General features: G+C 44.0%; 1 protein-coding gene across 2 annotated transcripts in view; it reads left to right on the top strand.

Annotated features, from left to right (window-relative positions):
• Window positions 1-358: 358 nt before the first annotated feature.
• Window positions 359-16019, top strand: part of GHR (growth hormone receptor) — a 129650-nt gene continuing 113989 nt past the window's right edge. Inside the window, exon 1 of one of the 2 annotated variants that reach the window (XM_031609596.2) lies at window positions 359-589. The gene's annotated coding sequence lies outside the window, so the exon portion shown is untranslated. Of the gene's footprint in view, window positions 590-724; window positions 856-16019 lie in introns of those variants that run through there. The other variant, XM_090131290.1, reaches the window with a different exon arrangement.

Below are 16019 nucleotides of genomic sequence, written 5' to 3'. Positions count from 1 at the left end.
AGCCGCTGCCTACCCGAGGGCTGCAGCACGGCGCCGGGCGCTTGGCCGCACGCGCACCCATCAGACAACGCTCCTCTCAGCCCGCAGCCGCCTCTCCGCCGATCGCACCGCCGCGGCACGAAGCGGGCCGGGCCGGGCCTCGGGGCAGGGGCAGCGCGGGGCGCCGGGCTCAGCTCGCGGCCTGCGGGACGCGCTGCAGTAGCCCAACTCCTCCCCTAGACGGAGCCGCCGGGCGCAGCGCTCCCCGGCCGGGCGGCGGGCGGCCAGCCGCGCTCCCAGGAATGCGCCGAGCCCCGCCGCCAGCCCCCCGCGCACCGCTCCCGCCCCGCCCGGCTCCCTCCCTCCCTCCTTCCCTCCCTCTCTCCCTCCCCCGAGCAGAGGCGGCCGCCGGCCCCTCCCGACAGACATGTTCCCCCGGCGCGCCGCCGGCCCCGCTCCCTCATCCCCTCCTTCCCGCGGCTGACGGCCAGCGAGCTGCCGAGCGGGGCGCGGCGGCCATGGGAGGAGGCGGCGGAGGCGGCGGCCGCTGAGCCCCGCGCCCCGGCGCGCAGGGGCAGCGCGGAGGGGGCTGCCGGCTCCCGCGAGCGAAGTGAGTCGCGGCCCGAAGGCGGAGGGGGCGGCGGGGGCGGCGGGCGCTCCCCGCCCGCGAGGGGAGGGCGCTGCGGGCGCTGCGGGCGCTGCGGGCGCGGCCGCGGGCGACCCTCACCTCCCCGCAAGTTGCGACCGGCCCGGCCCGCGCGACGCCGCGCCCGCCGCGTGCCCGGCGGCGCCGCCGCGGCTGCCCGAGGCGCCCCGATGGTGCCGGGGCCACGGCGGGGAGCGCCGGGCAACTTGGGGGAAGTTCTGAGCCGGGCGGTGAGTAGCGGGCGGCGGCTTCGCGCCTCTGCCGGCGGCCAGGTGGCGGCCGCCGCTCTCCGCGCGTGCCGTGCGGCGCGGGCTCCGTCACTCCTCGGGTTGCGGGCGCGGCTCGGCACCGCGGGAGCGGCAGGAGCAGGGAGCCGGGCCGCGGTGCGCGTCCCGGGGGTGAAGGGCCGGGGAGCGCGGGCGCTGCGGGCAATTGCGCTCTGTGCGGGTGTGAAGAGCGGGCTCGGGGCGGTGGGTGCTGCCCGCGTCCCGGCGTCCTGCCCCGAGGGTCTGCTCTGTGTTTGGGCAGTCCTCTCTCCTCTTCCTTTCTTTTCTTCCTTTCTTCCTTTCTTTTCTTCCTTTCTTCCTTTCTTTTCTTCCTTTTTTCCGTTCTTTCTTTCTTTTTTTTTTTTCTTTTTTTTTTTCTTTTTTTTTTTTTTTGGGGGGGGGGGTGGGGAAAAAAAATCCCAACCGTTTCGTGCCCAGATATATCTGATCTTGCTTCTTAGTGTGTGGTCCACTGTAAGTATTGCACGGAAAAACTTGAAGAGAGTATTTTTAAGGACAAATGTTGCATCCGCTCCGCCATAAACACACAGGAGGCGTTGCTGGAGGCACAGCCGGTGCTTTCTCACAGCAACATTGTCGCTGCGAGCTCTCGGAGGTGGTGGCGGCCATCAGGTGTGTGACTGCTCATCCTTTAACAGCGATACTCTATTCAGAATGCGGCACATTAACAGATCGTATTCAGTCGGGGCTCTCGTTCTCTCCTTATGCCACAACCACAGATGATGCACCCCTGGCCGCATCTCCACTTGTGGTTAAGTCAGATTTAAGAGCGGAGCAGTGAAAAGGCTGTGGCCCGCTGCTTGAGTTGGATCTCATTTTAAGAATCCAGTGATCCTTGAAGCAATGGGGAGAACCAAAATTGCTCACCAAGTAGGTAGTAAATCTGAAACTCTCCCAACTGTGGTGCACGTTTGGTTGTTCATACTTGGTCATTCACGTTGGTGCTGAAGATACAGTTGGGAACAGTCAGTGTAAAGAGGTTTGGTAAGTTTTGTTTCAAATCTGTGTAAAAGATGCTGCTTTAAATATTGAGATTAGGTTGCAATTGAAATGTTCTGTGGCTCTAAGTGATAAAAATGAGTATTACTGAAAGTTATTCAGGCAGCTTGAAGTGTTTAAATAGGAATGCAGTGCCTTTCATCTCCGCCACATCTCCGTCTGGCATTAGTAGAACTGCTGCTTGCTGCGCTAATTCAGGACGTCAGCGTGCTTTAATAATTATAAGGGATTTTACAGACAACACAGTTTGCATGGCTTTCCTGAGGAGTCATCTTAAAAACTGCCAATAAGCGGCAGTGGTACTTTTATTAAACTTATGAAAATAACCACTGACATTTATTGTGCTGTACTGGGAAGCCATAGGTACCCCAGGCATGTTTTGTTGGTACATGGGTGCAGCACATGTCAGTGCCGTGTGGGTGTGTGAATCTGCAACTCCACAGCCCAGAGTGCAGCTCCTGGCTGTCTGCACTGCGCTGGTGTGCTGTGGGTGCAGGGACTCTGCTCTGCCCTGTCCTGTCCTGCTGCCCAGAGCCTGCACTGCTGCCAGGGCCTCCTGTGCACGTGTCCAGCAGGGAAGGCTAAAGCAGATTTTTTCAGTCATTCACTTGCTCTGGGTTGGTTTTTCCATCGTCTGCATTGGCCCATTTAGCTTTTATAACTAAAAGGGTGCTTTTCCCTTGATTGTGTGTAGATAGATTGTCCTTGCTTCTTTCAAAGGAAGCTCTCTTTTGCTTCAGAAATTGTTTTTTGTTTTTTTGGTGTTTTTTTTTTTAATCAAAAAGAGTGTTGATTTTGCACTGCTAATGGGAGCATCAGGCTGAATAAATAAAGCATTGTGTATCTTATTTGAAATGCCATCTTTTCACAGACAAAATAAAAGCCAAGGTAATACTGGCCAGAAAACAAAATGAGCAAAGAAGCTTAGACTTCTTTTTTCTAATTGAAGACTATAAAGAGTTTTGTCAGATGTGACAACACCTGTACTCAATCCAGGTGAAGCCATCTCTGTCTTAAGACAGGCTTCAAAACAATGTCAAAGCATTGCAAATAAATAAAAGCAGTACTATTAACAAGGTGGTGGGGAAAGGTGAGGCAGGGATAACAGCAGTGCAATAACAGCTCCACACAGGAGTCCCTTGCTGAAGGGCTCAGTTCCTTGGAACAGAGAGGATTGTGCTGGTTCTTTCGCCATGTATTGATCTGATGGGAAGATGAGTTTTGTCCCATGTGAGCCAGGTGGTAATTGCAAGAAGCATGCAGCATCGGGAACACAGCAGAAAGGTAGTGAGCCTGCACTGCAACAGTGGCAAAGGCAAGAAGATGAGAAACCAGATTTATGTCAGGACTTGAAAGCACACTTTGTGCTCCTACGGTTTATCGCAAGGGAAATCTTTCTTTGCTGTATACAAATCCTGAGATGAGTTCTTGGTGTGAGGTGGATGTTTATTTTACACATCATTTTAATTCGTGGAGGATGTAATGAGTGTTGTCTTACCCAGGAGCTGGTTCTTCGTGTATGAGACATAAATTTTCCTAATAAACTGTAAGGGCTGTTTCCAGACAGACGGTTGTTTGCTATGTCACGTGTGCTGCAGGTATGAAGTGAAAATACACTTAAGCATGACATTTTATTGGCTATCTGGTTGGAAAGTCATCACCAGAAGATTTTTTTGTTAACAAACTAATAGAATCTTCAGAAGCACTTCACAGTGTTTTGCAGCAGAGTAGGACTTAATATCTTATCTAAACAAAGTGGAGTTCTGAGCATTTCAGAGGCACAGTGTTGTGAAGAAGTGGCTGTGAGAAGGCATCCTTGCCTAGTGTTGTGCTTTGAGTACTGATGATTGCTGATGTGTGAGATACTTGCCCTGAGACGTGTGACTGCAGACAGGAGTAACTTTTCAGGTAGAAAGTGGTCTGCTTCCTTTGTTATCAGTGTAGTCAGTAAGTAAATGCTTGTAGCAGTAATCAAGCAATCTTCATTAATGAGTTTTAAAGCTCCAGAAGTTTCTCTAGTTGTACGTACCATGATGTAGATATCTGTATCTTCTAAAACATGCTCAGCCGTGTGACTCTGTGTTCTTCAGGCATGTTACTTTTCCCTGTACAGCACTGCACTCTACAGGATGGCCTTTGTCCCTTTACAGAAGAAATGCATGGTATGGGAATGTGGTGGTATGGGCAGAGGACGGATCTCTATGGAGAGTTCTGGAGATATAGTGAAGAACAAACTCTGCATGGGGAGTGTGGATAGGAAGGGATGGAGCTTTGGTAAATTTAGGATAAAATGTCAACCTCTGCATTAAGAAAATAGACACTGCTTATTCCTTCGTTGGGGAAGGAGTTACGCTTTCCTGCCTCACCTTTTCTGTAGTCATACAGAGATGCACAGTTAGGGTATGGCAGTGCTAGACTTGTTAAGCCTGAGGATCAAGCACAGATGGCCATGTAGTGTAGAACATAGGAAACGAAGCTTACAGCGTATGAAGTGAAGATGCTTCATTGGCTTTACACTCATTAAGGCAAATTGTTTCTGTCTCTGATCACTTAAGAAGATTATGCATGAAATCCTAGAACAGAAACGACACAAGTATGAATAATCAGTTACTTTTGGGTATCGTTTAAACATTGATCAATAATATGGAGATAATTAAAGTGTGAAACTGAAAAGCTGTAAGTCCATTGCAGTCTTCAGACTCAGTTTAGAGGTTGTCAGTCCAAACATAAAGTCGTATTTCCTATGCTCCACAGGATGATTTTGTGCAGTATCAGTTTGTCAGCAGCTACCACATAACTCTGTGGGTTAGTTGGAAAGCGTTAGGTTATTAATAACAGCTTGGTCTCCTCGCCATCGTGTTGCATCATTCAAGTGCTTAAATTGTACTTGAAGATTTACTGCCTTGGGAGAAAATGAGATTGGTAAAACTTGACCCTTCAGTGGGAGAAAAAAACAAATCCTGACCTATTGTCAGAGGGTGTTCCAGCACAGTGCTAAGGGTTGATCTGTTTGTACCCAGATTATCGTGGCTCCGCAGCCCTGGGCAGCCTGATGAATGCATTCAGTATCCCAGCTTTTGTAGCAACGGCAATTCACGTCTGGCCAGCCTAGAATTTGGGGAGGACAGAAGTATTTTTACTTTGTCTTACCTGGGTGGAAACATCCAACAGCTGTTTCTAGCCTTGAAAATTGGTTACACTTCTGAAATACTGGGGGGTGAAGTCCATGCAGACTGGCTCCCTATTCCCATTCATCTCAGAATGCATTGTTGGTAACTTGTAAATAGAAATCATATGGATGTTACTCAGTTCTGTGAACAGATGTCTACATGACTGTCCAGGATGCAACAGTTTTGTGTTTTATTCAGTGCTTGGCTCAATCTTACTGATACATTCAGACAACTCCTTCTGTGCCTAGTGGAGTGTGGGGATTGGATGAAGAGGATCTGACTGTAGAGTTTTTAGACTGGGAGAAACAGACCAAAAGGACTGACAAATTTTTTTTAGCTGTCTCAGTTAAATGAGCATGCCTGTCAGCTTTTGCTTCACTTCACAAACTGCATGCCTTATCAGAATTCCCAGCTGCTTTGAAATGTTCAGGTAGCAGCCAGATTTCTGCTGTATTTCATGTTCCTTTTTCCTTTATTTGTCTGTGTTTCTCACACACACATAGGAATTCTTCAGCATGGATTGGTGCATTGGGCTTTCCTTTATCGCATGACTGCAAGTATTGTTTGAATTTGCTACTGAATGCTTGTTAAATTGTGTTTGCTCGCAAAGAATGTTGTGAACCTGCTTTATCACTTGTAATTATTCTGAGTGATGTCTGGTATACTGTTTTCATCCAGAAGAGCTCAAACTGGCTGCTGTTTTGATTGTTCAAGAGGTTGCTTGTCGCTTTATGTGACTCCATAAAAGAGATGTGAAGAGATAAAAACACAAGATTCCTGCTTGATCATAGTCCTTGTTGCACTGCACAAGTTGAAGAAGCCTGAGCATGGTGACATATGGATCCAAGCTTTACCAGAAGTTCTCAGAATAGAAAATCTTCTGGGATAACAATCAAGAGGAGGAAAGCAATTAGGCTGGTTCATCACTTCTGTCTTTGCATTTGATTGCTGATTGTCATCATAAGAGAAGGAATCTATCAGTATCTCTGTATGAACAAAAGATAGGTCCAAGGAATGCTATGAAATTTCTGCTTATAAAGAAACTCTTGACCCTGTGGCTTTTGAAATGACTACAACAGTGTGAACTCAAGCATAGCGCAGCTCTAGGGACTGAGTCAAATGTTAAGTAAGCAGTACAGAATAGAGTATGGTCAGGGCTCTCCAGCTCTGCATGGCAGTCTGTACCTTTGAGTGTGCACAGGTCAAGCCTCATGAGCTCCCATTTCTGTGGGGCCTTAGCTATCCAAGTTGATTCCTGACAATTGCAGGGCATGTTGCGGCTCCATCCTTGCACAGCGAGTTAAGTCACCATAAGGACTGATGTGTAGTGTGCTGTAGGGAATGCTGCCTTTTATTCCTGAATTCTTGTGCAGAAGTTCTTGCCTCATCTGCACATGTAACTGAAACACATACAGCAAAAACTTGGAGACTTGACATGTGCTTCAACCAGGCAGTGAGCACTAACCTGCTCATCCAGGATGCATAGATGGACTGTCTGTGCTTGTAGCTGCACAGTGGGGAGAGATTGAGACACCATGAGACACCATGTCTGAGCTCAGGGCAGTGGCAGTGAGTCTCAGGGTGCTGGTGCTGGCAGTGCTATGCTGGTCATGTGATGGAGTCACTGCCAGCTCACAGTGCAGGACAGCCTGTGCTGCATGGAGAAGCTGCAGCCCCAAACTGGGAGCAGAGCCTGGGAGTAGGGCTGTTTTAGTGAGACCATGTGCTGAGCTCCTCTTTGTCCAGCACCAGGGTGCATCTAATGCAGCTGGCCACATCAGATCAGAGCCATTTCAAAAAAGCATTCACTCTCCTAAGAAGCAGCCTGTGCCTCCTCACTGCTGGTTCTCAGTTGAAGTATTTTTCTTGGATAACCACTTTCCTCGACATAATAGATGGCTTTAAGAGAGTGAATGTCCTTTATTCTTCTGGGTTCAGGCACTCTTCTGCAGTGATGTGTTATGTGCCCACCACAAGGCATGCACAGACAGATTTGTAAGCTACAGAGTACTGCTTGATTGCTCTTAAGGCTTTGGCTGACTGCAGGTGTGCCACTCAACCACATTAAGGAAAGTGGCATCTACCTGTTTAAGTGATGCATAAAACCTGCATAACTTGTGTCATAGCAAAGAGGACAGCAGTATATACATGAGGAGCTTTTGTACACCACTGACGTTTCAGGCTTAGTGTGCGTAACTGTAAGCCACAGCTGTCATGTGTGGATGTACGAGGGAGGTAAGAAATACATTCTGTGCTTGTATCTTCACATAGGTGAATGCATGTAGTGGCATTATGGAAGAGGTAATGTTGCTTATTGTTGAGCCTGTGCATTTATTGTAGCCTGTTGTATTGCTTTTTTTCGTATTACAAATAAATATTTTACTAAAGTAACAAAAATATTTGTGAAAATCATCTCTGGTCCCTTTTCCTCCATTTTTCTATTCCTGCATACTGAAGGCTTTCTCTGTAAGAGCCCAAGGAAGCTTTATGCATCCAATAAAAATAAAAAGTTCATTGGGAAGAATGAATGCAGGATTTAGGAAGAAAGACTCTTGTCATGACTTTAATTAAACTTTCCCTTTAACACTGAACAACAGAACAAGAGCTTTTGTACAGAAGCTTCAGTAGTCACACTTTTGTATACAAAGGTTTGAATTTTGGATATAATTCAAATGGTGAAGAACTCTGTCCTACTGTTCGAGTGTTATTTCAGGTCTAAGGAACACAAGTACCTGTTTAACCAGGAGAGATCTCGGAGTAGCAGACAGAAGAAGTTTTCCATAGTGGGTGAACATGTGTTGCATGTGTTTTAGTTTGCGAAAACATACAGGGAATGAGAAGCAGTTCTATGGCATGAAGGATCAAAAGACAAGTGTTGCATATAGCTTGTGGATACTTTCTGAAACAAAGGAGAAAATATTTAAGCAGATAGATCAGGACGTGGAAACTTGAGTAACTGTTGGATGGTGCTGGAAGGACTGAAGTTACAGAGTCTGTGCTCTCTTGCTGTACTGCCTTAAAGTGAAAACTGGACAACACATGACCAGTAATTACAAAGGCATGTTTAAGATCATGTGTAACACTTTGTTAAAGAGTATTTGAGATGTCTGAAAAAAGCAAAAAAGTAAAACACATCAAGATTATCTAAAAACTTGAATGTAATTTGAATTACACCCAGAAGTATATTTTCATTTTGTTTTTTTCCTATTACAAAGATTATTCCACTTTCCTGGTAGATCTGTGGGACGAGTAAAATGTTTGTTTTGCCAGAGGTTTGCACTGCTGGGCTTTCGAGCTGTCATATTGGTTGCTGTGTTTTGCAGCATCATAACAAAACACAAGGAACTGGAAAATGGTATTTTTGCATCAAACAAGCGTTGTCTTTTACCAACTCCCTTTATTTGTGAGCGGTTGGCACTGTTTGTTTATATTGCAATTTTCATTTTATTTCCTTAGATGTCAATAAAAGCGAATGACTGCCATTGCTTATTTTTAAGACTGAAACATATCTCTCACCAGTTAGTTATTACTGTGTGGTGTTTTGTTTTTTTTTTAACTGAATTGAGAATGCTCTTGCCAAGCAGTCCTGTCTGTTGAGAGGCTATGAAGTAATGCTGTTCAAATGAAGCAAAAGTGCACCCTTACAGGCAAAACCAGCCCCTATATCTCAAACATCTGCCCTGAGCTGGTGTCTTGAAAATTACCACGAGAAGTACATGCAGTCCCATTCACAAGTCCTTGGCTTTGGCTTCTGGATCTGTAAGTCAGACAGCCTTCTGTTCCTGCTTTTTTCCTTTCTCCATTAATAGTGGCCAGACTCCTTTGCCCCTGGAGCCACAGACCACAACCTTTGGTCATAAGATACTGAGTGCTGAATATGCTTAAACAAGTAATTTTTTAATTTAATTTAGAACCCTTAATCTAGCAGGGATAAATAAAGGTCTTATAAATTTCTTATATTAATAATGCAGCATATACAAACATATTTGCACTGGAATGGCCAGTGCTCAGGGAGGTGGTGGAGTCGCCGTCCCTGGCAGTGTTCAAGAGGCATTTGGATGAGGAGCTATGAGATATGGTTTAGTGCTTGTGGTGGCAGTGGTAATGGGAGGACAGTTGGACTAGATGATCTTGCAAGTCATTTCCAATCTTGTGATTCTATGATTTTATGATTTTTTGTTGTCAATTTTCATAGCTTCATAGCTGTAGCTTGAAAGCCTGCGTAGCCTACTAAGGGTGAAATTGATTAAGCCCACAGAGTGTTCTGCTGTTGAAAAACAGAGAGGGAACAGAGGAGCATGCTAAGAGAGGAGGAAGAAACACATTCAAATTCTCCTGTGTCAGTGTCAGTATTGACCATGAGGAGGAAGACATACTTGCAGAGGCTTCCATTGGTGATTTTATCTTCTTCTGATTGTTTTTAAGCAGTCATATTAAGTAGTTGACAAAGGCAAATACCAGAGTGGCGATCTCCAGTTTATTGAACAACAAGTTAAGTTTTGGTATGTTTTTAACAGAACAATCCATAAAGAAGAAAAATGCATCCAGGCCGTTGAACTGTGTATTTTCTTATTGTATACAATCCACACTGAGCAGCATGTTTGGTTATATTTAGTATACACAGCTAAGTCACTTCCTTTGGTTTATTCTAGTTCATCTAACTGGCAGCAGACTTTAAGTATTGGGTATGATTTTCTGAATTACGTGACAGAATGTGTGGAAGACCAAGAGGAGGCTCCTTCAGAGGACAAATGAATAATCTCTAGTTCTTGTCATGCAGTTGTGTTTTGAATGGGTGGCTCTGAAGGGCAGTGACAAAATGCTATGTTCAAAATGTTGCTTAATATTTTAATGGATTGGCATTTTCCAAATATTAGATCTCTAATTACTCTGTATCTTAACAATACAAATAGGTACTTTTAAAAAATGTTATTAAAATTCTGGGGCAGAAGCCGTGCAGTTGTTTGCAAGCTGTGGCTTGTGGAGAAATTCCAGACAGTACACAGAGAAGCCAGTTCTGGGAAAGTGCTGAGCTGTGCACAGCAGAAGGAAGAGGCAGCCGTGGCTTCAATTGCCCATTCAGCACAACATAAGCATAGCTGCCTTGTGCTTCTTTCCTGCTACTCTCTCTCTCTCGCTTGCTGAGCAGAAATTGAAGTCTGTCTTGGGAGTACATGCAAATGTATATGAATTCAGTAGTTGGTATCCTGTGATGCCAGTATAGGAGAAGCAGCACATGATAAAGCCCATATGTTAAGGGACCCAAAGAGAGTAAAGCTGCAGAAGGTGGTGTAGATGTGGCACTGATGGATGTGGAAGCTAGCTCAGGGAGAATAGCAGGAAGCCAGAACAAGCAACTGTATTCATTACAGCAATTACTGGACAGAATTAAGGCGTCTTCTGAGGAAAGATGAATGTTGGGCATTTTGTTCTATTTGTGCATTGTAGCATAGCTGGCCAGCAACCATTCGTAGGTGCTATAATAACACAAGAAATTAATAATAGAGGAATTCAGATGTTTGAAAAGCAACAGCAAAAAAAAAAAAAAAAAACCCAGCTACCAAAAGCACATTGAGTCATAATGGTTCTTCCAGGCTAACATTGATTCAAGTTGCATAAGCTGTTTGGGATACATCAAGAGACTGAGATGTGAAGAGTAGAAAGCACTTCTAACACAATTGATCAAGGATGGAGTGTGTGTACTTCTGAGTGAACAGCAGAGATATTTTTTGATGCCCTATTATTATAAAAAGTTGCTTTTTGGCAGCTTTGGCTTTGGTCCTTTGCTTTTGACCTCTACTACTCTTACCATACAACCTTAGCAGAGTGCCTCAGTTAGTACAGAAGAGGACTAATGCCTTTTATTACACTGTTTTGTCACTCAAAATGTTAAAAACAAGCAGAATTGCTTACGTTCTTTTGACTTTTTCTTCAAAACTGGTTGTAGCTGTTAAATGAAAGATAACAGTTTCAAAACTGTCCTGGCAGCTCCTTTCTGTAGAGCAAAGCAGGACCTTACTGGATTAAAGGCAGAGAAATTTCTGCAGATCCTGTTGCAAACTTAGGGTGTGTTTTATATGATGTTAGTATTTCTGGCCATTATTTGTCTAAAAGACATGTTTATGTTTAATGTTGGTTGCTCTTCTTTGCCTCATTACCAGCAAGGGACTGAACAGAAGAGTCACGTTAATTGCAATAAATTTAAGAAAACATTGAAAAAGTAAAAAAAAAAAAAAAAAAAAACAACCAAACAACAACAACAAAAAAACAACCATGAAGACCATTAGAATAATTATCATGGGGCCAGAAGGACCCACAACAGTGTTGTTTGATCTTCAGTTTCGAGTACAGTCAGGCTCTGAGAGGTTGTGAAGAAAATTCAAAACAATTTTTGCCAAGATTACTCAGTGGAATTGCTTGTTGCCAGATGCTTATGCTGATTGAGAGAGAACAGCAGCCACCACTGGAGGAATGCATTTTCTAAAATTACTCAAAGTCAGTACCAGTCCAGTTGTTCTAGGAGTTTATTAATACTTTGCAGACTACCCTATGGTTTGGGTGACGAGTCAGCAGACAGAAAAGATGCTTATGAATAAGGCGTTTCTCATCTATCTTGTTAGCTATGGGAATCCATACACTGTGTTTTATTGGGGAATTTAATGTAGCTGTGAAGAAATATCTGTGGAATAGACTGTAGCATTAGAGTGAAAGCCTTGGCCTGCGTTTCCCAAGCAGTAGCTCCTGGAAGCGATATGCTTCTTGTGGCTAGGAACATAGCCATGTTCCTGGCCGTGCATGTATAGGAAGCTCAGCAGAAGCTCAGAAAGACCTCTGCCAGATGAGAACTTTCAGAGCGCTGTGTTCATGGTGCTGGTTTCCAAATCATGGCAGAACCACTGCAGCAGTTTTGTTGTTTTTTGTTTTCGTTTCTCTAGAACAAGAGATTACCTGTTAAGTCTTTCAGTGTTGTTTTGAAAGTGTTGTGCTCTCAGTTTTGTGCAGACTTGTGACTGTAATAAGCCAGGTTCTTGTATTTCAAGGATAATGTACACAACCCAAGATTCCAGGGAGTCTATAAACAGACTATTCCTTTTGTTCAAGCCTTTCTGGCTGAAAGGTTTACATGAGTTAAGGATGCATGGCAAAGTAAGAAGTCAGGCTGTTAAAGTTTGTTAATAAAGAAGTGAAATTTCAGCTTGAAACAGAGAAAATATATTTGTTTCAGTAGTAGGTGCAGCTAGGAGGAATGTAGCATCCTTTCTGAAGCCTGCTTTGTTGATTACTGTATGACCCAGTTGGCAGCAAGCCTTCCTTGCGAGGCATAGGACAATAATATCCTTCACAGCTACTTTGCTCAGTAATTGAAGTACGCTGACAGTATTGTTTGGGACAGATATGTATTGGATAACCTATTGCTGCCAACTTGCATGATAAAAAGAAATTTTTTCTCCATCATAAAACTTTCCTGCATTGTTCATCAGTAAGTTGAACTTCAGTAACTCCACTTCTGGTAAGATTCAAGAGAAAGTTTCTAGTCAGGGTGTCAACAGACATGTCCTATTGCTCAGTAAACAAATCTACATTTTCCATGGTACACTAGATCTCCAAGCATTTGCTCAAAATCCAGCATACCATCCAAAAATTCAGATTATGATATCAAGTTTTTATTAAGCAGTGATTTTTATAAATCCAGAAAAGTCTAACTGAATGATGCTAGCAGATACCTGCATATAAGAATAATTTATATCTGTGATCTCTGCCAGATGGTGATTTATCTGCACAAAGTGATCATTTCTTCACCACTCTCAGAAAGGCTAGAATTATCTCTTTGGTAAAGACAGGAATCTGGCAGGCCCCAAGTGCAGACTGGTGTTTTTGTGGGTTATTACCCACAGGGCCTTGGAGATGCTGGTTCTTCCTCTGCAAAATTAATATAAGCATTTGGTATGGTTGTTCTGGTCCTCTTTCTTTTCCTGTTTAAGTTTCTCCATCATTGGAACTCTTCCTGAGAAGTAGATTGGCATAGGTTCTCTTATTTTTCAAATTAGTCAAGTCAGCTATGCATAAAGGAGTAGAGCAAATGCATTCCATATCCATTGTTAAGTGTTTCATTTTCCGGACTAAAAATTGAATACTTTCAGCTCACATGTCATTATATGCCTGTCATTCCTAATTACTTTCTGGCATGTTCTTGAGTATTCTGTAGACAGGAAAATATATTCGATTTTTTTTAAAAACACAGCTGAAATGCTTTCATAACTGCAGATTAAAAAAAAGTATTCTGTGGGCTCTGTGAGGTGGAAAACTATTGAAAGAAATAAGCACAAACATATTATTTTGTTCCTTGCTTTGTCTCTTATTATCAGTAGCTGCTTTGTTTTGAAAGAACGAGACTGTTAAATTTCATAACTGGCAATTAGTCATCAAGCATATTTGGTTATTTTTAGAGACTTTTTTCACAGAATCACAGAATTGCAGGGATTGGAAGGGACCTCAAGAGATCATCATCTAACCTCCCTGCTAAAGCAGATGCTCTATAGTAGGTCACACAGGTAGATGTCTAGACAGGTCTTGAATTTCTCCACAGAAGGACACTCGTCAGCCTCTCTGGGCAGCCTCTCTGAGCTCCATTACCCTTACCTTAAAGAAGTTCTTCCACCTGTTCACCTACACACCACTGAGAAGAGCCTGAGCTCATCCATTTGCCTCCCACCTCCATTTAGGTGTTTATAAGTGTTAATCAGCTCCCCTAAGTCTTCTCTTCACCAGGCTGAGCAGAACCAGGTTACTCAGTCTTTCCATATACGAGATTTGCTTCAGGCTCTTAATCATCTTTGTGGCCGTCCTCTGGACTCCTAGGAAATCCTTGCCTTTTTTGAACTGGGGAAGCGAGAACTGGACAAGGTATTCTAAATGTGGCCTCACCAGGGTATAGTAGAGGGGGAGGATCACTTCCCTTGACTTGCTGACAGCACTCTTTTTTATGCACCCCAGAATACATACATACAACATGCCCTTCTTGGCTACAAAGGCACACTGATGGCTCATGGGCCAAGCTGTTATCCATCAGAGCACTCAGGTTTTCTCTGCAGAGCTCCTTCCTGCAGGACTGCCCCTAACCTGTACTGATGCATGTGTTTTATTCCTCCTCAGGTGCAAGGCTGTACACTTAGTCTTGTTAAATCTCACCAGGTTCCTCCCTGACCAATACTTCAGTTTGTCCAGGTCTTGTTGAACGGCAGTATAGCCATTAAGGTTGCAGTACTTAAAGGCTGGATCATTTTTCCCTGCAGGTATTTTTTTTTTGAACTGTAGCTTGCTCTATGAAAGGAAAATGTGATCTTCATATTCCATTTATAAATACACAAATTCTTAAATGTGTGTGTATGCAGAAGCAGATTAACAGTTTTGACTCTTGGTGTATGATTAGCAAGCTGTAGTAACTCTCCTGAAGCTAGCGGTAAATAGAAACAACATCAGTGAAGAAATGTGGCTTCCCAGCTGGGCTTCCCTTTGCTTCATGGTATTTTTTTCTCTTTCTTGTCTGTTAGCTGACAACTAGACTGATGATCTGCTTCAAAAGCTTATTAATTCTCAAGAGAATCGCAGTTTATGAATCTGAACCTCTCCCTTCACAGTCACCAGTTAAGACAGACTCAGCTTTGTTGAGTTTATTTCTGCTCAGGATAGTTTCAGAAATGAAATACAAAGACTGGAGCATAAGTGAATACAGCAATGTGTGCTACTGGTCAGAGTGCCAGAGCTGCTCTCCTACTTGGGAATGCAATCTCCTGCGGGGTCAAGCCAAACTAAGCCAATCTAAGCCAAGCCAGATCTGTGTCTGTGTTCCTTTCCACACAGGTTTCTGGTTCCCACTCTTTGCCAGTGTTAGTGCAAATCATTGTGTGAATATAAGGTGAATCAATTTGTATTTTGAATCAACAAACTCATCTAATGAAATAAAGGGACAGCAACCACAACCTGTTTCATCCCGATTGTTGAGCTAATGGTAACTTGTCCTTCAACTCTGATATCAGCAGGCATTGGGAATCTGTGGTAGTGGTCTACCTCATCATCAGGAGGAGCTGGTCAGCTCATTTTGATCAGGCATTAAGTTATTTTTGGCAGCCCCACATACCAGGTGCCATCAGTGTTGCTGCAGGGCTGTGGTCTGAGGCAGCTTGAAGCATTCTGTGATTTGGGGCCATGTGCACTGGTCAAAGGGGAACAGTGCAATCTACTTTCTTAGCAGCTGCTGTAGGAACCTGCAAGGTAGCTAAACTCATACCTTCAGCCATTTGGTGACCCAAAAGTTTGTGTACCCACAAGCTCTATGAGCTTGCCATCAGAGACAAATTTTAGTCAAGCAGGGATGGGCAGATGCAGCAGCAGTTAGGAAATAAGACCCTATGGTGCCTAGTGTTTTTGAGTGGCATCATAAGCTTGTTATTTTTGTATTTTGATGTTTGTTTTTAATTAAGAGATCAAGTTTTCTATTTAATCCCGAATATTGTTACACATTTCCAGAATTTTAGCCCTGCAGTGATTTGCATTCCTATGAATACAGAAAAATAGCTGAACTACAGCTAAGAGTGAAGGTTATTTTCAGTTAGCTTTTAAAATATAAATAAGTTTGGTTCCTCCTGTGATTGCAATTTGCCAGAGACAACTTAGTTTACAGGAGAAGAGAAAGGAAACTGTAAGCATATTTCATATGTCCTGTGCTTTGGAGGCTTCTACAGAAAAGTCAACTGGAAGAGGAAAGTCCAGAAGGTTGTACTCCCCCTAGTGAGCAACACAGGCAGGCTAGTAACAATGGATAAGGAGGAGGCTAAGGTATTCAATAACTTTTTAGCCTCGGTCTTCACTAGCAACTGCTCTATACACAGCGTCTGATCAGATGGTTCAGAAGGTGAGAACCAGGGGGGAGATGCCCCT

Source organism: Phasianus colchicus, chromosome Z (assembly GCF_987193195.1).
Source record: "Phasianus colchicus chromosome Z, bPhaCol1.hap1.1, whole genome shotgun sequence".
Taxonomy (NCBI): Eukaryota; Metazoa; Chordata; class Aves; order Galliformes; family Phasianidae; genus Phasianus; species Phasianus colchicus.
The sequence above is the reverse complement of the archived record's forward strand: the minus strand, read 5'-3'. Positions and strand labels throughout refer to the sequence as shown.